Source organism: Pogona vitticeps, chromosome 1, assembly GCF_051106095.1.
Source record: "Pogona vitticeps strain Pit_001003342236 chromosome 1, PviZW2.1, whole genome shotgun sequence".
In the NCBI taxonomy this organism is placed as follows: Eukaryota; Metazoa; Chordata; class Lepidosauria; order Squamata; family Agamidae; genus Pogona; species Pogona vitticeps.
In genome coordinates, this window is record NC_135783.1 from 204,972,965 (window position 1) to 204,993,499 (window position 20,535).

The 20,535-nt window shown below is 46.0% G+C and overlaps 1 long non-coding RNA gene across 1 annotated transcript in view; it reads left to right on the plus strand.

Annotated features, from left to right (window-relative positions):
- The first annotated feature begins 835 nt into the window (after positions 1-835).
- The window catches only part of LOC144589585 (uncharacterized), a 284,446-nt gene continuing 264,746 nt past the window's right edge, over positions 836-20,535 (plus strand). Inside the window, exon 1 of the long non-coding RNA XR_013545777.1 lies at positions 836-5,402. This is a non-coding gene — a long non-coding RNA (uncharacterized LOC144589585). The remainder of the gene's footprint in view (positions 5,403-20,535) is intronic.

Genomic DNA, 20,535 nt, shown 5'->3' on the forward strand with positions numbered 1-20,535 from the left:
GTGGTCTCAATATATACCTGGCCACAACTGCAAGGTATCCGGTATACTCCTGCAGTGGTGAGGGGGGTCCCTTTTGTCCTTTGCTGACCATAACATTTGTTGTATTTTTGTGGAATAGAAATAGCTGCTGCCTTTATCTCAAAATAAATGCATCACTGCACAGAACTAAGGGGAAAAAAAGCAGAAGACTCTATTTCATCTTGGAAGAGACTCCTGTAGAAAGGAGCATCCAGCATCTTCTCTGTCATAAATCTATGTATAGATGTGCAATGGTTTAATTTCAGTAGTTTCACAGTAAAACACTGATCCCCAGAGGAAGAAGGGTTTTGCTTGAAATGTCTGCCCACTGCTGGAATAAGTGAGAAATGCTATCCAGGCTGAGGAATCACTATGTATCTACGTAGCTTTGAATTACAGGAACCTTTTTTATTTTGATGTCCATCCCCTATGCAAGAGCCACATACTGGACCTTGGCCAGAATCCTGCTGAGGATTTATGCCAGCATGTCCCAAAAACGGGGAGGTGGGGTGGATAGCCTCTGCTCCAGGATATTCTTGATGCATGTCCAGCAATTTGCATGGCAGCAAATTGCTGCTAGTGAGTGAGCTGCTGCTCACATTCTTGGTGGTGTGCCAGTCATGCAACCTGATGCATGATGAGGAAGGTGAGCGGGAATCCATTAATTAGTGGCAATACATGGCTGCAATTTGCACAATTCCAGTTACTCTGTACTGGTGCAAATTCACGACTGGATTCTGGCCGCTGTTCATTCAATCATGTTTTCTGCCCACACCAAAAATGGTAAGAGGAGTTGAATTAAATGAGTTAGATGGGATGCTTATGACTGTTAGGAAATAAAAAACAAGGATTTGAAACAAGGGGCAGCTTTGCACTTGTAGGACGGTAGTGCCCATTTTTTTAAATTGATCTCCTCCTTGTCTGTGGTCCAAGGTAGCATGCCCAAAGGTGTGGTCCCCTGATCCCTCAAATAAAGACTTCACACAGGCAGTGTATAGGGAAATGGAGATTAGTAAATGGCTGCGGCTTTATTGGTTATAGCAGACAATAGCATCAGGACAGCGTAAGATACATCTGAGCTTGGGACATCCTGCCTGCCACCTGGTGCCTTCCCAGCCTGCCTGCTGGATCCCCACAGTATGGCAGTGAAGAGAGAATCTCCCAGGTGTTAAGAAGCACCCATTGATGCCTATGGGGGAAGCCCAGAGCATACCCCCTGCCAGTGTTAGGGGCATTCGTGCTAGATTTCACACCCAGAACCCTTTACGCTTCTCTGACTTGAGATGAGGCCCACCAGTCTGCATCCCCCCAAACTGAACTTGGCCTTACCTGCCCAAAGCTGTAGGTAAAGTTCTGACTATTAAGGCCACGTATGCTCCAGATCCCCTTAAGACTCTCTCTGGAGGCCACTCCACTGTGGAAATCCTGGCCTGTCCACTGCATTCAGCAATGGGGGGGGGAGGTCACTGCTAATGTGGCCACAGAGGGTGCTGGGAGCTGACCAAACACATGGAGAAGAGGGCAGGTCGGAGGGCCATGTCCTGCGCTGCCATGTTGCCAACTGCACCCCTAGAAAGTTAGAAGGGGACTTGGGCATCGCTCTGTGCTATATCCCAAACTGTTCCAGTTTATCCTCCTCCACCACCCCCCAGAAGCAACATTTAAGGAAACGGGTAGAAGCACAAACAGGTGCGTTTGGCAGGAACTGGGTGTTCAGCCTTTTTTCCCCCTGTAGAAAGGAGTGGCCTAGAAAGGGGTGAAAGCAATAGCCAAGCCATAGCATGAAAATGTGGCCACAGCAGATGGAACGCTGGGTGCAGCACTACTCCGAGCTATATTCCAGAAAGAATGTAGTAACCGAAGAAGCATTAAATAACATTGAGTGCCTGCCTGTCTTGGAAGAGCTGGACAGCGAACCAACCCTAGCAGAAATAAATGCGGCCTTGGATTCCCTCACCTCCGGCAAGGCACCTGGAAGGGACAACATCCCTGTTGAAGTGCTGAAATGCGGTAAGGAGATCATCATCACCGAAATGTATGAAATCTTTTGTCTCTGCTGGAGGGAAGGTGGAGTACCAAAGGACATGAAGGATGCAAACATTGTCACATTGTACAAGAACAAAGGTGACAGGGGTGACTGCAATAACTACCGTGGTATCTCTCTTCTTAGCGTTGTAGGGAAGCTGCTTGCCCGTGTTGTGCTGAAGAGGCTCCAGGTGCTTGCAGACAGAGTCTATCCGGAATCACAGTGCGGATTTCAAGCTAATAGATCCACCACTGACATGGTATTCTCCCTCCGACAGTTGCAGGAGAAATGCAGGGAACAACAACAGCCACTCTTAGTGGCCTTCATAGACCTTACAAAAGCATTTGACTTGGTTAGCAGGGATGGCCTTTTCAAAATACTTCCCAAGATTGGATGTCCACCTCGTCTCCTTAACATCATCAGGTCCTTCCACGATGGAATGAAAGGCACTGTAGTTTTTGACGGCTCAACATCAGATCCCTTTGACATCTGAAGCAGAGTGAAACAGGGCTGTGTCCTCGCACCAACACTTTTTGGGATCTTTTTTGCTGTCATGCTGAAGCATGCCTTTGGAACTGCAACAGAAGGTGCCTATCTCCAGACTAGATCAGATGGAAAGCTCTTTAATCTCTCTAGATTGAGAGCGAAGACCAAAGTCCAACTGAAATGCATGCGGGACTTCCTCTTTGCAGACGATGCAGCCATTGTTGCCCACTCTGCTGAAGACCTTCAACAACTCATGAATCGTTTCAGCAAGGCCTGCCAAGACTTTGGACTAACAATCAGCCTGAAGAAAACACAAGTCATGGGCCAGGGTGTGGACTCACCTCCCTCTATTACCATCTCCACACAAGAATTGGAGGTTGTTCATGACTTTGTGTACCTTGGCTCAACCATCTCTGACACCCTCTCTCTAGATGTCGAGCTGGATAAACACATTGGGAAAGCAGCTACCATGTTCTCTAGACTCACAAAGAGAGTATGGCTCAATAAGAAACTGACAACACACACCAAGATCCAGGTCTATAGAGCCTGTGTCCTGAGCACACTCCTGTACTGCAGTGAGTCCTGGACACTTTGTGCAGGAGAGGAAGCTGAACACCTTCCATATGCGTTGCCTCCGACGGATTTTTGGTATCACCTGGCAGGACAGAGTTCCAAATAGAGTAGTCCTAGACCGAGCTGGAATTTTCAGCATGCATACATTACTGAAACAGCGACGTCTACGCTGGCTTGGGCACGTTGTGAGAATGGCTGATGGTCGGATTCCAAAGGATCTCCTATATGGAGAATTAGTGCAGGGAAATCGCCCCAGAGGGAGACCACAGCTGCCATACAAGGATATCTGCAAGCAGGATCTGAAGGCCTTAGGAATAGACCTCAACAGATGGGAAACTCTGACATCTGATCGTTCAGCCTGGAGGCAGGCGGTACATCACGGCCTCTCCCAATTTGAAGAGACCCTTGTCCAGCAGGCCGAGGCAAAGAGGAAGTCACAAAGGAAGCAAAACCAGGGAGCTGGACAGGGGACAGATTGGATTTGTCTTCAGTGTGGAAGAGATTGTAACTCTCGAATTGGCCTCCTCAGCCACACTAGACGCTGTTCCAAGTCCTCCATAGAGAGCACGCTACCATAGTCTTTCGAGACTGAAGGATGCCTACACATAGCATGAAAATGTTAGGGTTTGGGTCTCTAACTCCTAGAATCCTTCAGCTAGCATGGCCAATGGCCATGGGGGTGGCTAAGAGATTCTGGGGGCTATAGTCCTACCCAGCACTGGGCTCAGTCTCATCCCCTGCCTGAGCCCTTTCCACTGCCAGCAGGTAACTCTAAAAGATCACCCCTGAGAAAAGACTATCAGGTTGACCAAAATGAATTTAAAAAGAGCACCAGAAGGATTGTTTGTTTCTTTTGTTTGGTTAAATTCCTCTAGCTGCTCAGAAGTGCAGGGGTTCACAGGGCAGAATAGCTTCCATTTCCCTAGAGCAATCCACCCCTTTTTCTCATTAACTGGCACTTACAGTCTCAATAATTCACTGAGAGACATTAGCAAGGGAAAGAAGAAGGGAATGGGAAACCACTGATGAGGACTCTGTCCTTGGAAAACCCTGGAAAGGGTTGCCCTAAGGCAGAATTGACTTGACTTATTCCCTACTGCCTGGGAGTAGGGCCAGTGGATGTTTAATCCTTGTGTTTAGTTAGTGCACCGTCAAAATACACTGGCAAACCTTTGGCAGTAGCATTTTCTGGAAGAAACTGTGTATTTGAAACAAGATCCCCAACTTTGGTTACACAAGCACAGGCACGTCAATTAAATGAGAGTGCCCTCATCCGTTCGGCTTTATCGCTGCAGTCCTACTCAGAGGTGTGAGGGAGTGAATCCGATGGGCTTTAACAACAGAGTTACTGTGACTTCTCTCCCTTGGCAAAGCATGAGCAAGGGCTGCGCCGGACAAGATTTCCATGTTTGCAATTAGCCAAGGAAAGACGGAGACAAGGAAGCCAGTGGGAGGTGGGCTTGAGGGACCTGGCAGGCATCACTGGCTCCACCCATGTGTCAGCCCGTAAAAAAAAAAAAGGTGTAGTGAAACTGGGCTGGCAATGAGGAGGGAGTGGGTGGACAGATTAAAGTGATACAAAAGGGTGTGGGGAGAGGGACTGTGCGAAGTGAAGGAAACATCAGTGTCGAGAGCTGCCAGTTACAGTGGAGGAGGGACACAGAAGTAGATTTCGAATACTGCAAGTCTCGGTCCAAGGTGTTCATATGAAACTCCAAGGTGGCAAATGGGCTAGAAAGTGTTAGAGTTTCATTTACAACCTCACATGCTGTCTGTAGAATTGTACAGTGGGGTCTTGACTTAAGAACGGCTTGAGTTAAGAACATTTTGACTTAAGAACCACTCTCATAGAAAAATATTGACTTGACTTAAGTACTTAGATTTGAGTTAAGAACTAAAAAAAAAACCATGTGGGAGGCAGGGAAAGTGCAAAATGTGAACTTTCAGTTAACTGTTGGCCAGTGAAAAGGGTGCCTGTCTGCTTCCTCACTCCTCCCAGCGTTTAGAGAGTGGATTGGGAGACAGTCTTCGGACTGCCTGGTACTGTACTGCCTGGACTGTATTTTCCCTGCCTTCCCTGAACCTTTCTTGACCTAAGAAGAAAAGAAACAAAATATCCCCCTCTAGTGGTCGAAGGCGGAATAGCAGCTTCCCATTAGTTTCTATGGACGGAAAAGAGCAGATACGGATCAAATGGTTTTCAATGCATTTCTATGGGAAATGCTGATTTGACCTGAGAACTTTTTGACTTGAGAACCGCCTTCCAATACGGATTAAGTTCTCAAGTCAAGACCCCACTGTAGTAGGCTTCTGGCCTATTCATTCCCACAACAAACCTCCAGGCTCACACGGCCACCTGGAAGACTGGCTCGCCTAGACGCAGCTGTTACATACAGCACTGATGGTACCTGTCTGTCATGGGTTTGGAGGGAAAGTTCCATCCTATGGGGAGTGGAAGGCGGGACATCAGGGGGGAGGTGCTGTACTGTATATATATTTGGAGCTTGTGTGAAGCGTGAGGAGTGGGAGTCTGTGTGTCAGACTGAGTACAACTGTGTGTCAGTTAGTACATACCTGATAGGTTCAGGGTTCTATCTGGGTAGCCAGAACTGATAGGTTCAGGGTCTGTGCTTTACTTTAAAGTGTTCTGTGTGAACCAAACTGTTGTATGTATGATTGAGACTAAGCCACGTTACAGTATCTTATTTACCTGATCTTTTTATTTACCCTGTTTGTTATTTAAATAAACCTTGTTCTTTTGTTTAGTAAAATCCATTCCTGGTCTGTGTGACTTCTTATAGGGAATGGTTGGTGGCAGCATATTTATAGTGTGGCATACTCCAGTAGGTCTGGGGTTGTCACATTGATTGGTGTCCAGCGTGTGGGATACGACTGGTCCAGTTGTCCAGTGGTCCAGCAAAGCCTTGGCAAGTGTGCCCAGAGCAAGGGGGGTCTAGTCAGGGACAATCTGAGAGCGCGTAGGTAATCTTCTAGGCTTACCTCACGGGGAGGTACGCTAGTGGAAGAACGTGCCAACTCAGATTGGGGACTAGATTAGGGAGCTCTGAGGCAACCCGTTTTGGCGGGAAAGGGCTGAGGCAAAGCTGTGTGAAGTAACAGTGATCTAGCCTGTCTGCTGAGAGGCCTAGCAGAGGGGGTGGGTTCTGCCTGGCAACAGTAGCAAGTTAGGGCTGAAGGAACAGCAGCAATCTATAGAAGGCTGTTCCTGAGGCAAAAGGAAAAAAGTCGTCGCTTTATTTTGAGGCTTGACTTTTGAAGACAGCCTGTTCTGGGGGGGGGATTATGCCCTTGACTCGAAGCCAAATGGCAGAAATGGGGGAAGTAAGAGACCCACAGGTAGACCAAGGTTCTGAGGAGGAATTTGGCTCAGTGCAGGATGAGAGCACGGGAGAACAGAACCCAGAACTCAGAAAATTGCTCCTAGCCCAACAGCATGAACTGAGGGTGAGGGAGATGGAGCAAAGGGAAAGAGAGAAACAGAGACAATTTGAAATGGAAAAGGAAGAGAAACAGGAAAGGGAAAGGGAGAGGCAAAGACAATTTGAGTTAGAGAAAATGGCGTTTGAGCTGAAGAAGCTGGAGATAATGAGTAGAAATAGTAATAACAATAATAATGAGGGGAACCCAGGGAATGGGGAAGGCGGCCTGTCTAAAACTGACCTGAAGAAATTCCCTGTGTACCACAAGGGAGATTGCCCTGAGGTGTTCTTTTCCCTCGTGGAAAGAGTGTTTGTGGACTTCTCAGTAAGGGAAACTGAGAAGATGACTATTATGCGATCTTTGATCAGTGGCAGCCTGGCAGAAGTCTATGCAGAGATGCCAGTGGAGCTGTTGAAGGATTTCGCTGAGTTTAAAAAACTGGTGTTTGCCAGACATGGGATAAATGCTGAACAGCTGAGGCAAAGATTCAGGTCACTCACAAAGAAACCAGAGCAGACCTTTACCCAAGTGGGGGCCCAACTGGTGAGGTTGCTAGAGAAATGGCTGTCTCAGGAGGGGACAGAGACCTTCCAGCAGCTCAAAGACCTGATAGCGCTGGAACAGTTTTATTCAGTCCTGCATGGGGAACTAAAGTTCCAGGTGAGGGAGAGGAAACCGAAATCAGTGGCAGAAGCGGCAGAGATCGCAGATTTTATTTACCAAATAAGAAAGCCCTTAGGTGCTGAGGGGAAATCTGTAGGTAAACCCAAAGAAACCTACAGCAAGTACTCTCAGGGACCAGGGAAAAACCAGCAAGGGGGAGGGGCCCATGTTGAAGGGAAGCCCTCAGACATGAAACCACAAAGACCTCAGATTTTGGAGGGAAAACCAAAACCAGATGAGAAAGACTCCAAGTACAGCAGAAAATGTTATTTCTGTCAAGGAAAGGGCCATCTAATCTCAGAGTGTGAGAAATTAAAGCAGCTAAAAGGAAATTTGCCTCATGATTTGAGTGGAACCAAGCCAAAAGCTGTGTTCTGTGTCCAGACAGAGCAAAGCTCCTTGCCATTGAGGGAGCCTGTTACCATGGCTACTCAATCTGGAACAGTTACATCTGCTGATCAGGCTGGGGAAAATGGTCCTCTTGTGGAGGTCAAGCGCTGCTTACTTGTGAGGACAGATTCGCAGTTGTTTGAGACCGCAGGAGTGGACGTAGGAATACTTGACCATCAGTATAGGGGGCTAAGGGATACTTGTTCCCAGGTGACCCTGTGCCATCCAGACATTATTCCTAGGGAGTATATAATCCCAAATGAGAGCCTGAAGGTGGCAGGGATTGAGGGGCAGGTGATCTCACTGCCAGTACCTGAGGTACCTGTGAGCTTTCAAGGCTGGAGGGGAGTTTGGCGGCTAGCGATTTCATCGACTCTGCCAGCAGCCGTGCTCGTGGGAAATGACCTGGCTGAACATGTGAAACGGGTGCTAGTGATTACACGCTCACAAGCTACCATGGGGACAGTTCAGGGGGGTACTGAAGAGCCCGAGGTTGAAGCAGATGAGGGTAGTTCCGAAGCTGTGGTGGAAACCTTAACCACAGACAGCAAATTTGGCCAAGAGCAAAAGGCGGACGCCACTCTCCAAAAGTGTTTTGAACAGGTGACAGACACCCAGCTAACACCTGAAACCACAGCGAGATTTCGTGAGAAAAAGGGAATTTTATATAGAGAGACCCTGATGAATATCTCAAAAGGGGGAGATGGGATCAGAAGTCAGCTGGTGGTACCTGAAAAGTATCGCCCCATGATCTTACAAAGGGGGCACTCTGACATGTTTGCTGCGCACTTAGGGGTGAACAAAACACAGCAGAGAATCACACACAATTTTTACTGGCCTGAAATAGGGAAGCAGATCAAGGAGTTCTGTAAACAATGTGATGTGTGTCAGAGGCAGGGGAATAACCGTGACAGGACCAAAGCGAAGTTGTACCCTTTGCCTGTGATTGACACCCCGTTCAAATGTATAGGAGTGGATATTGTGGGACCTTTGCCCAAGGCCACAAAGAGGGGGAACCGGTTCATTCTCACCATTGTGGACCATGCCACGAGGTACCCCGAAGCCATACCCTTGACTAACATCGAAACTAACACAGTGGCAGATGCCTTGGTGGGGTATATGTCCAGGATGGGATTTGCCTCAGAAATAATCACAGATTTGGGCACATCGGTTACATCAAAGCTCATGAAACGGTTATGGCAAATCTGTGGAATTAAACACAAGGAAACCACTGCCTATCACCACGAAAGTAATGGGTTAACGGAGAAGTTCAATGGGACTCTGATGCGCATGATTAGGGCTTACTTGGCAGAGAATCCAAACAATTGGAACCAGAAGCTGCAATCCCTTTTGTTTGCTTATCGATCAGTGCCACAAGCCAGTACCGGGTTCAGTCCGTTTGAACTTTTGTTTGGGAGAAGGGTGAAAGGTCCACTTGATTTAATCAAACAAAATTGGGAACAGATCACCCAGGATGACCCACAAGATGTTGTGACATATATAGACTCTTTAATGAATGACCTAAAGAGAAACCTAGAGCTAGCAGCAGAGAACCTGCAAGCTCAGAAGGTCAGACAGAGGGCCTGGTGTGGCCAGAAAGCCAGGGAGAGGCGCTTCGACCCAGGGGAGGAAGTGCTTTGGCCTAGGCCCTGCAAAGAGAACAAACTGCAGCTGGGTAGCCCAGAAATAAAATACTTGGGTCACATAGTAGGGGGAGGAGTGATTAAACCCCTAGAGGCCAAGATAGAAGCCATGCGTGATTGGCCCAGACCCAACACCAAGAAAAAAGTCAAATCATTTCTTGGGTTGGTGGGCTACTACAGAAAATTCATCCCGAGGTTTAGCGAGATGGCGACTCCGCTGACCGATCTGACGCGGAAGAAGACTGATGACCGCATCCCGTGGAACAGCGACTGTGAGGAGGCGTTCCGGAGGTTGAAGGAGGCGCTCATCAATTATCCAGTGCTGCGTGCTCCAGACTTCGACCGGGAGTTCATCATCTACACCGATGCGTCTAACAGCGGGGTAGGAGCAGTTCTTTGCCAGGAGGATGAAAATGGTGACCAGCATCCAGTGTCCTACCTGAGTAGGAAACTCCAGAAAGGTGAGAGACATTTGGCAACAGTGGAAAAGGAGTGCCTGGCCATAGTATACGCGATCCAGAAGGCCAAGCCTTACATCTGGGGAAGACATTTTGTTCTGTGCACTGACCACTCACCACTGCAGTGGTTAAAGACAATGAAAACCCATAATAGTAAACTTATGAGGTGGGCTTTAAACCTGCAAGATTATGACTTTGAAGTGAAGGTGGTCAGAGGGTCAATGAACTGTGTTGCTGACGCATTGTCAAGAAGACCCGAAGAGTGAAGACGGCGAAGAAACATGGACTATGTATATTTGGTGACCAAAAGTTAATTGTACCTGTTTATTGATCAGTCTTGGTTTGTATTAATAAAGGTAACTTAATGTATTGTAAATATGAATGTTTAAATGCATAAGTAATATGTTTAACCTAGAGTGTAAGTATGGGATTGTATGTTATTGTATAACTGTTTTTGTATGTTTTGATCCTGGTTGTTTTTTGGAGAAAAGCACTTTAGCTTTTCCCCTGCAAAACAACTTATAAAGAGGGGAGGTGTTACATACAGCACTGATGGTACCTGTCTGTCATGGGTTTGGAGGGAAAGTTCCATCCTATGGGGAGTGGAAGGCAGGACATCAGGGGGGAGGTGCTGTACTGTATATATATTTGGAGCTTGTGTGAAGAGTGAGGAGTGGGAGTCTGTGTGTCAGACTGAGTACAACTGTGTGTCAGTTAGTACATACCTGATAGGTTCAGGGTTCTATCTGGGTAGCCAGAACTGATAGGTTCAGGGTCTGTGCTTTACTTTAAAGTGTTCTGTGTGAACCAAACTGTTGTATGTATGATTGAGACTAAGCCACGTTACAGTATCTTATTTACCTGATCTTTTTATTTACCCTGTTTGTTATTTAAATAAACCTTGTTCTTTTGTTTAGTAAAATCCATTCCTGGTCTGTGTGACTTCTTATAGGGAATGGTTGGTGGCAGCATATTTATAGTGTGGCATACTCCAGTAGGTCTGGGGTTGTCACAGCAGCTTCCTTGGGAAAGGACCCACTAAATTCTTCTGGGAGGAAAAGAAAGGAGGGAAAGCTGCCAGTGACTGGGGAGGAGAGGAGTAGAGCACCGGTGGGGTAGGAAGGGCAAAACGCGTATTGGCCGTGAGGGAAGAATAAGGCAAGCTCCACTGGGGAGGAGCAGCATTTGGGGGGGGCCAAGGGCTGTAGACCCCAGTTCCTCCAACTCTAGTAGCAGGTATGGAGTAGAGCAACTCAGTGGACTCGAACATAGCACAGAGCTCTGTTTTAAACCCATTTTAATTGGAAGGCCCTCCCTCAAAGAGAATCCCAAGGACATCTGCATGGAAAATTCTATGTGTCAAACATTCGGGAGGTGGTAGGTGTCACATGTAAATGTGGGATGGAGGTCCCTGTCCTTCATGGCTGTTGAGTGTTGCTAAAGGTGTTCACCAGCGGAGCTTGGGGGGAGGGAGATGTTTCCCTGGCTGAGGGTTTACCTGGGATAACTTGGTCAGAGCCTGCTCAAGCACGGTGAAGCCATTTCTTCAAAGAAACCAGAGAGTTCCTTTTGATGGTTCAGTCAGGTTAATAAACCAGCAGGTGTAAATGCCTCAGCTGCTTTGAAATGCTGTGCTGGAGGAGAGCTTTGTGGATACCCTGGACTGCCAGAAAGATGAACAAGTGGGTCCTAGATTAAATCAAGTGTCTCTGGAGGCAAAAATCTTGAAACTGAGGTTGTCCTACTTTGGGCATATCAGGAGAAGGCTGGCTTAGGTTTTGTTGGGCAGGCCGCTTAATGTACAGCCATTTCCTTCAAGATCTTCTGCCCCCGTCCCATCATCTGCCACCTGAGGCAACTGTTCCAATCTGTCTGATGGTGGGACATTTCCTGGACTAAAATGTAGCAACATCAGCCCCTTATTATCATCCAATTTGATACTAGTTATTAATGAAGGTGCTCTGGGACTGTGCAGCTTGCCCAAGACTACACAGGCTATATTCCCCCGACCCCCAGGAGGCACAGTGGGGAATGGAGGTCCTGACGTCTGGCTCCACAGCCAGATACTTCGGCCATGGAGCTAGCCATACATGTCAAGATTCCATTTCAACCAATCCCATTCAGCCATGAGGCTCTGTTCTGATTAGGCCTCTGAATCTCAGCTTCCCTCGTCTCATGTTGTGTCTTGTGTCTGAGGACAATATTTTCCGCAGCCTCTTTGTCTTTTGCATGGAAATGAGCCAGCATCCCTTAGACTGAGCTGACCTTTTGTGCTGGCAAAGTGTATCTAGAATCATCATAGCGAGCAGAAGCTGAGAACACTTATTTAGTAAGCAGGTCCAACCTCCTCCAAAGCCACACTACAGTTCTGCAGTCCTGGCAAGTATGCAGAGAAGACCCACCTTGTCAGGAAATTGGAAAACTGCTGCAAAGGCCCAGCTGGGCTAGGGAGAGTAGCTGTATCATGGCATCTGAGGGGCAGAGTTGACAAGATGAAACCAGTGCGGCTGAGAATCATAACGGTGGTTCAAAAACAAAACACTGCACTGCAGAAATGTGCACAGACCGTGGTGTTTGTTTGGTGTCTTGTGAGAAGCATGTTGGTTAGAAGAGGAAGAAAGAAAGTGCAGTAAACCTCAGTCCAGCTGGTAGTCCGAAGGAGAGTCAACGGACCCATTGAATCCACAGGACCTACGTTAGTTTTGATGCACCACATTTCCATTTATTCAATGGCTTTACCATAGGTAGGACCAACAGCTGGGTTTGGGGCAATGTCTTTGCCATGTATTTTCTTTCTCTCTCTGCTGTGATCTATAGATGGTCTATGGGTGTGGCTACGCAGCAAGGAAAACAGACATTGATCATCAGGGCCAGAGGTAGAGAAAGCTGTCCTTCGCGAATATGCTGTCTAACATCTTTTGCAAGGAGCTCCAACAGCAGAAGCTGCCTTTGATCTGACAAGGACCATCCCTTCCCTTTTCCACTTCCCCCACTCTCGACAACATGACATAGTGCCCTTAGGAATCTGTACCAACTTAAATTTAAAACAACGGTTTTTAAAATAATAATTTAAAAAAACTTGGTTGAGGTGAACTGACACCCCCTTGGGCACCTCTCTGTGTCAGATCAGGCGATCACAAAGGGCAGAAAGTAGAGAAAAGCAATACCGGCTGAATCAGAAAAAAATAAGCCACCTCTGTAGTAGAACAAGAAGCTATGGAGGCAGTGACAGATTTCACTTTCTTGGGCTCCATGATCACTGCAGATGGTGACAGCAGCCACTAAATTAAAAGACACCTGCTTCTTGGGAGGAAAGCGATGACAAACCTCAACAGCATCTTAAAAAGCAGAGACATCACCTTGCCAACAAAAGTCCGAATAGTCGAAGCTATGGTTTTTCCTGTAGTGATGTACCGAAGTGAGAGCTAGACCGTAAAGAAGGCTGACCGCCAAATAACTGATGCTTTTGAATTGTGGTGCTGGAGGAGGCTCTTGAGAGTCCCCTGGACTGCAAGGAGAACAAACTTAGCCATTCTAAAGGAAATCAACCCTCAGTGCTCACTGGAAGGACAGATCCTGAAGCTGAGGCTCCAATACTTTGGCCATCTCATGAGAAGAGAAGACTCCTTGGAAAAGACTTTGATGTTGGGAAAGTGTGAAGGCAAGAGGAGAAGGGGACGACAGAGGATGAGATGGCTGGACAGTGTCATCGAAGCGACCAACGTGAATTTGACCCAACTCCAGGAGCAGTGGAAGACAGGAGGGCTGGGTGTGCTCTGGTCCATGGGGTCATGAAAAGTCAGACACGACTAAACAACAAGTGGTAGAACAAAAAGAGGTGATTCCCCACTAGGTCTCCCTGCATTTAGCTTTCCATTGTATAGTCACCATTTTGAGATTCCATTTCATCCACATCTAATCCAACACAAAATGTGGGGCTGGCCTGAGATGAATGAAGGAGGAGGGGCCAGGTGACCAGCGGCGAGCGGGGGGGGGGAGCGGGCGCAATTAGCTGCCTCCCTTCCCGCACCACACGGAGGTGGGGTGTGGGTGAGAGAGATTAAGCGCTGAAAGAGCAGAGGCATCACTGGGGTAAGGGGGGGAGGGTGATTGACAAGGCATGAGTGGGGGAGGGGGAGCCTGCAAGGGCTCTGAGGGAAACCATCATCACCACCAGTGCCGCCACCAACACCAACACGCCTCAAAGTGACTGGCGAGGAGAAGCAGTGGGCGCGGGGTGGAAGGGAAAGATGGAGGAGGAGGAGACCTCAGAGGAGTCAGTAACTGAAGGACGATTGAGGTAGTGGGGTTGAGGTGGAGAGGCAACAGATTGAAAAAAGACCATACCTTCCAAGCCAGAAGGCGGGGGGGGAGAATAACTCCGCAACAGGTGCGCAAAGGCGGCCTCCAGGTAACAACAAACAGGGCTATCAGTCATTTCAGGAGAAGGAAAGGGGAGGGAAGCAATTTTTACAGGTGAGCTGCAGGGCGAAATAGGAGGTAAATGGAAGGAGAGATGTGTCAGTTCTCTGTCAAACTTGGTCATAAGCACCCACTGTGATGTGTGTGTTTGTTTGTGCGTGAGTTTTTGGCACATGCCCACGGTGAGGGTAACAGCAGCGGTATGCCCAAACAGATACACTTATCCAGATGTCTTAATCATGTGAGAAGTAGTTGTGATGATAGGCAGTAGGGAGACCACTGTGGAAGAAACCCTCATCGGATCCCACTGCATGCATTCATGCATTCATGCATTCATGCATTCATTCATTCATTCATTCATTCATTCATTCATTCATTCATTCATTCATTCATTCATTCATTGTATGGTCATTAGGACATAGAACCTGTTGTTAATTTATTTGAATCCCACCACTCATTACAGGTATAGAAACTGACCACAGTCTGGTAGATGAAGTGTATTTTGACACAGTAGTAACGGGTCAGCATCTCCCACTATAGACAGGGACAGCAGGCTAACTTAGGATGAGCAGGGCAACCCCCACCCACCCCCAAATGTGGAGTTCTGCCCTCACTTTTCACTCTTCAGCATCCGTCACAGGAGGCAGCTGCTTCGCTCTGTGGGTGACTCTAACAGGACAGATCTGAGGGGATATCTCTTTCTCCCGCCACCTTCTTTGCTGGTGACTCGAAGCTGATTATGAAGCAGAGTTTGGGAAAGTGACTTTGTTGTAGTTCCCAAAATCCCCATCCAGCATTGGCCAGTGGCCTGCTAGCTGAGGGATGATGGGAACTGTAGTCCATAAAAACATCTTCCCCCAAGGTTAATTAGCTGCCTGTCTTGAGTAGCAAGAGAAGATTTTGGAAAATATTTGAGCTTCTGGCCGTTTAACTTTCCTCCTGAAGCCAGATGTGGGGAAGGTTCTGAGCAGAACACCAAACGGCTTCCTTTATGCCTTCTTTGCTAAAAGAATAGGGTTGGTGGCAGATCAGCGGGTGGGAATTCTCTAATGGTGCCTGGTCTCACTGAAGCTGTAAGAGCATCCTGTTTAATTAGCAACTGAAAGTAGAACAGCAAAATATTATTTAAAATTAAAAGGTCAGAGGAACCAAATCAACAAATGAGTCATTTCTTTCCCTTACCTATAACAATCCTAAAGGCTGGTGTTGTCTGTGATAGTGCAGGGGAATTTGGGACAATGTTTCTGGAACCAGACTTTTGGCTTGCCTGAATTATGGGTTTAGGAAAAGGAAGTTCTACAATATTTCTTCACCTGTTTATATGGTCTGGTTATTCAATCCACCTTCTCAACCATTCATAGCAACAAATAAGATTCAGATTAATTGAAATACCTTTTTTTTTTGGGGGGGGGGGAGATTGATTTCAACCAAAACCAGATGGAGAACTATTTTACTACAAGAATTAAAGGTTCAACATTCACACCAAGAAAGGATAGAGCACTTACACGATTAAATAAGTGAATGGTTCTCAATCTCAAAAAGTTACCTGAAGCTGAAGGTGATGCACTGCAGCTTCCTGGCATCTTTTACTTCTGTGACTAAAATAGTCCTCCAGAGTTAAATACTTAAGTGCATCTACCTCTTGGATGCACATCTTAATTTAATGAGAGGGTCGGTAGGTGAGATGGAAGTTGAGAGGAAATGTGGCCAAGGAGGCTAGAGCCTTGTTTGCCCAAATTCCTGTCAGGGTCTTCCCTGAAAAAAAGCTAGACAACACAAAATTCTACAGCAAATGGTTGATGCATGGAATGTATACAAGTGAGGGAGTCCATCATTTTTTAAATTGACTGGACGGTAATACATTTTTTTTTAGGTCAAAAAGTTACAAAGTTGTCTGGAAGCTCTGTCAAATTCTTCTTGAGGCTTGAATGGTCCATGACACAAAAATAGCAAAGAATATATGTGTATCTTTGGGGTTGCTGTAGAAAATGTACAGTATAGGAATCTGGTATTGAGCCATACTGAGCTCGTGGGGGGCGGGGGGAGAGGATACTGCTGAAGGAAAAGAGAAAATCACTCTGGAATGTGCTGGCCATACTTATTCACTTGGGCTGTCCTGCTACTATGAATGAACAAGGGCAATACAGAAGAAGGTTGAAGTTAACAGAGACTTGGAAGCAAAACATAGAACATTGCAGGCCAGGAAACCCCCAGCTGGCCAGTCACTCCTTCCTTCCTTACTACTGTATAGGCAGAGGGGTCAGGGTCACACCCTTTGGTTCTCCTACTTCTGAACTCTCAGCCTCACACAATGTTGTGAATAAATCAAGTATCCTAATTTAAAATCATGCACAGAAGCAACAGTAAAGAGGAACATTTCTCATGGGGATGGAGGTGGTATTTTTCTCCTTCGTCAGCTGAGCCGTGAAAAAAAGAAGCATGAATGAGGCAGTGTCTGAGTGAACATGCATGCGTGTGTAATACCCAATTTTGTCCCAGTTCTGCCTTATTACGCCTGTCTTTGCCCACCTCCCTTCAAGCCACAAGTTCCCACTGTGTTCTGAGATGACCCCGAACTCCTAGCTGTAGCCCTTCAACTTAGTTAATATATTTAAAAAACAAGATGGAAAGCTTTCCACCTATTTATCCATGGAATAAGCCATTAAATTCACTTTAACGGTACCTGTAGTCTATAAAGAATGTCATCTGCATGTTTGTATGTACCTAGGAGCACCGACGTGATCACCTCAGAACCTGGTGCCCACTAAATATGCCATGAAAGCAACAACATAAAAAAACCCCTCCTTATCCTAAAAGTTTAAAATAAGGGTGGAAACCAGCTTCCATGGGTGTATATCGCATCCTGTCTCCCCCAAACTGAAATTAAATGATGTGAGATAATAGAAGGAGATAGGAGGAAAATATGTAATATTTTAATAAAAACAAGGTGCTTTGCAATGTGTAAGATAAACTTGACAATTACAATATCCTGCCTGCACTTGTTCTCTAAATAAACAGACGGAAGGGGAAGTCGCCAACAGCCATGAGCTTCTGACAGTTATTAAAAACAGACCATTTTGCAGAGGCCTTCATGAATCGTGAGTGTGGATTCTCAAGTCCTGCATTTTGATACATTTCGTTCTTCACACTGTTTGTGTTTAGTAGTTGGGCATGGTTTTAATGTGTTTTAATGCTGTAAGCCACTCTGAGATTTTAAAGAATAACAAGATAAATATTGTTTAAAATAAATGTACAGGAAAAGAAAGACTGCTTCCGGTCTGTACTAATATAGAGATTAATCAAAATAAGATCAAAAGACTGAGAGGTGATGCAACCTTGGGTCCCTAGATGTTCTTGGACTATAACTCCCAGAAGCCTTCACCACTAGCTGTGTTAATAAAGAGTGTGATTAGCTCTGGCCCTGAAAACCATCCTTTTATTATTGGTGGCAGCTTCAGACTCATCCAGTAGTGTTTATATCACCTCACGTTGGCACTTCTGAAGCAGAAGAATCAGCTGACAGGTGTGCCTGAAGGCGTTCCGTGAAGTTCCTTCATTGAAGCTCTTCCTGGGTCCTCTTTCTTAAATTGATTGAAGGAAAGACAGGGTACACATTGAGCCAACAAATACATGAGAAATTCAGTCTTCTACTGAAGATATACAGTGGCTGAAGGATGTAGGATTTGGTGAAAGCCCCACTGCAGAGGTGGAATAGAAGGCGTGCCACTGACAAGAACGCTGGATTGGTAGAATATGCATGATATGTTGGTAGCATTGTGAGACAGGAGTGTCCTCAGTTGTCCTGTAATTAATCAATCCATAGCTACACCCACAGCAGTGGTGGGATTCAAATAAATTAACAACAGGTTCTATGTCCTAATGATTGATAGATAAATAAATAAATAAATAAATAAATAAATAAATAAATAAATGCCCATGACATTTTAAAAAAAAGGTACCACATAAGCAACAGTCTTATGTGGTACCTTTACCTTGAAAAAAATCATAGTAAAATGAGGACGGTTGGGTGTTTGACTGAAGCGGTCTCACCCCAAAACTTTTTCCCTCTGTGTCCTGCCCTCATGCCTTGTCAATCCCCCCCCCTCTCTGCCTCAAGGCCATGGGCTTTCCTCCAGTGACGTCAAGGACTCATCCTCCCCCCCGTTTCCCCCATTGATGCCTCTGCTCTTTCCAGGGCTTTATCTCTCTCACCCACACCCCACCTCAGACGGCTCAGTGTGGCGCAGGAAGGGAGGCAGTTAATTGCACCCGCCTCCCCCCTGCTCATTGCTGGTCACCTGGCCCCTCCTCCTTCATTCATCTCAGGCCAGCAAACGGTTCTAAGAACCAATAGTACATTTAGGAATCGGTTCTATAGAATAGGTGCGAACCTGCTGAATCCCACCTCTGACCCACAGTGTAACTTTATAATAAGCACACATCTGGTCTAAAGAGTTTTGGTATAATTGATTTCAGTAGGAAGGGAAATTAACTTAAAAATATGTGCCTGTGTCAATGGCTGCCCCTCCACTATTGCAACCGCGGAGCACTGGATGGTGTAACTCAACCTCCCAGCACAGCACACTGGCAGTATATAAACTCCACACGGATTCATGGATCCCACAGTTGATCAACCTGAGAGGAAACCACAAATCAGAAGATAGGGCGTGGAGTATGGGGCTGTTTTGCCCTCTGTCAGACCTCTGGTTGTCTACACTTAATATCACAAGGCAGAACACTGGTTGTATTCTGAATGTATGAAACATGTGGGAGACTGAGCATAATGCCAAGCCTGCTTTGGACTTTTAACATTTACCTGATCTTTTGAGAGTCAAAATGCAAACATTCAATAGCAAATCCTATTCCACCAGGTGGGGGATCTTCCCCTTCCTATTGTGTGTATTGTGCCCATGAAACAATAGTTTTGGAGACCCAAAAGAAACGGCCTGTCTGGGGACTGTTCGGGTGTGGGGTGACTGGTGGCGATGCCACTAGGGCTAATGGGGCAGGCGGAGTGAGGTTTGCTTTGTACATGTGTGTTAGAAGCATAATCCCTATTGATATGAGTACCTTCACAGCATCTCTCCAGCACAACCTGCTTGGTGGGCTGTGGCCATATTTCCAAAAACACTGTGAGTTTGTCTGTTGTAATTATGCTTTTTTTTTGTACTGAGTGTTCCCCTCCCCTTCCATGCCAAATATGTGTTGGACAAGGCAGCTACTTAGTCAGTGTAGCATCGAGCTATTCCTCGCACCTGCCTCCGAGGTGGGAGGACAGAATGGCTCTGGAACGGCCTTCCTTCCTGAAAGTTAGCATTGTTTATTAGATTGCATAAACGGACTCTACCTGAAAGAGGGACCTTCTAGAATCTGGAGTTTTAAAGAACACCAACCTCCTTGGAAGGCTTGAAGAAATGAAATATCTCCTCAGAGATGGAAATGAGTATCAGTAAATAAACTGACGTTCTATGCCCTCTGCCCCTTAGACGTTTTGCTTCATAGTCACAAAGTTTCTGAGATTCCATGGGGAATGAATAAGATATTTTCCAGAAACTTCTCTATAGCCTAACAAGATATGGTATAATAATAACAACAACAACAACAACAACAACAACAACAATAACAATAATAATAAAGTTTTATAAGAGAAACAAGAACATAATTACAAAGCATGAAAAGGAAAACCTATTTCAAATTATGAGCAGTTTGGCAGATCTTTATATATAGTAGAATATACACCCTTCTATGGACCAGAAAGTAGTTATTTCATAAAACACATAACTTAATATTATCCAGAAATGTCCTCATACGTAACCAAGATCTTCTATAATGTGTATTCAAAAATGTTTTTTTCTGAACAAAAAGACCTCTGCAACATTAATTAAAAGATTTATCTCAAGTTGTGTCCCCTTTTAATTGCTTTCTGTTGCATATGGCTGGGGTCAACAATAAATTAACCCTCTAACTATTGGTTTCCTTTCCTTTCCAGCAAAATAGTGCTAGGAGTAATATTAAAACGAAGCCAGCTATGATTAAAGCAACCCCACAAGACACAGAGGCAAAGGAACTAAAGTTAACTAGGGGACAATTGATCATGACAGAAAGCAGAAATTAGATTGAGAACACTTTTAAGTAAAGGCACCCTAATCATAAAAACCTCCACGTTGCCTGTCAACTCCTGGCAGGACCCTATTGTGACAACATTTTACTTTATCCCCTTCTCTCTGCAGTCAGTTCTGGGGCGGGGTGGGGGAGATGACCGGACAGCAGAACAAAAAAGGCTGGAACATCCCTGTCTAACACTGATGTTTCTATATTCTCTGTAAAAAGTGAGTGGGGGGAAAAATTCTCAGAGGAAAGGGCTTCTGTGGAAACAACCTGTGTTCTTACTTTACAAAATGCATACTACAAGTAC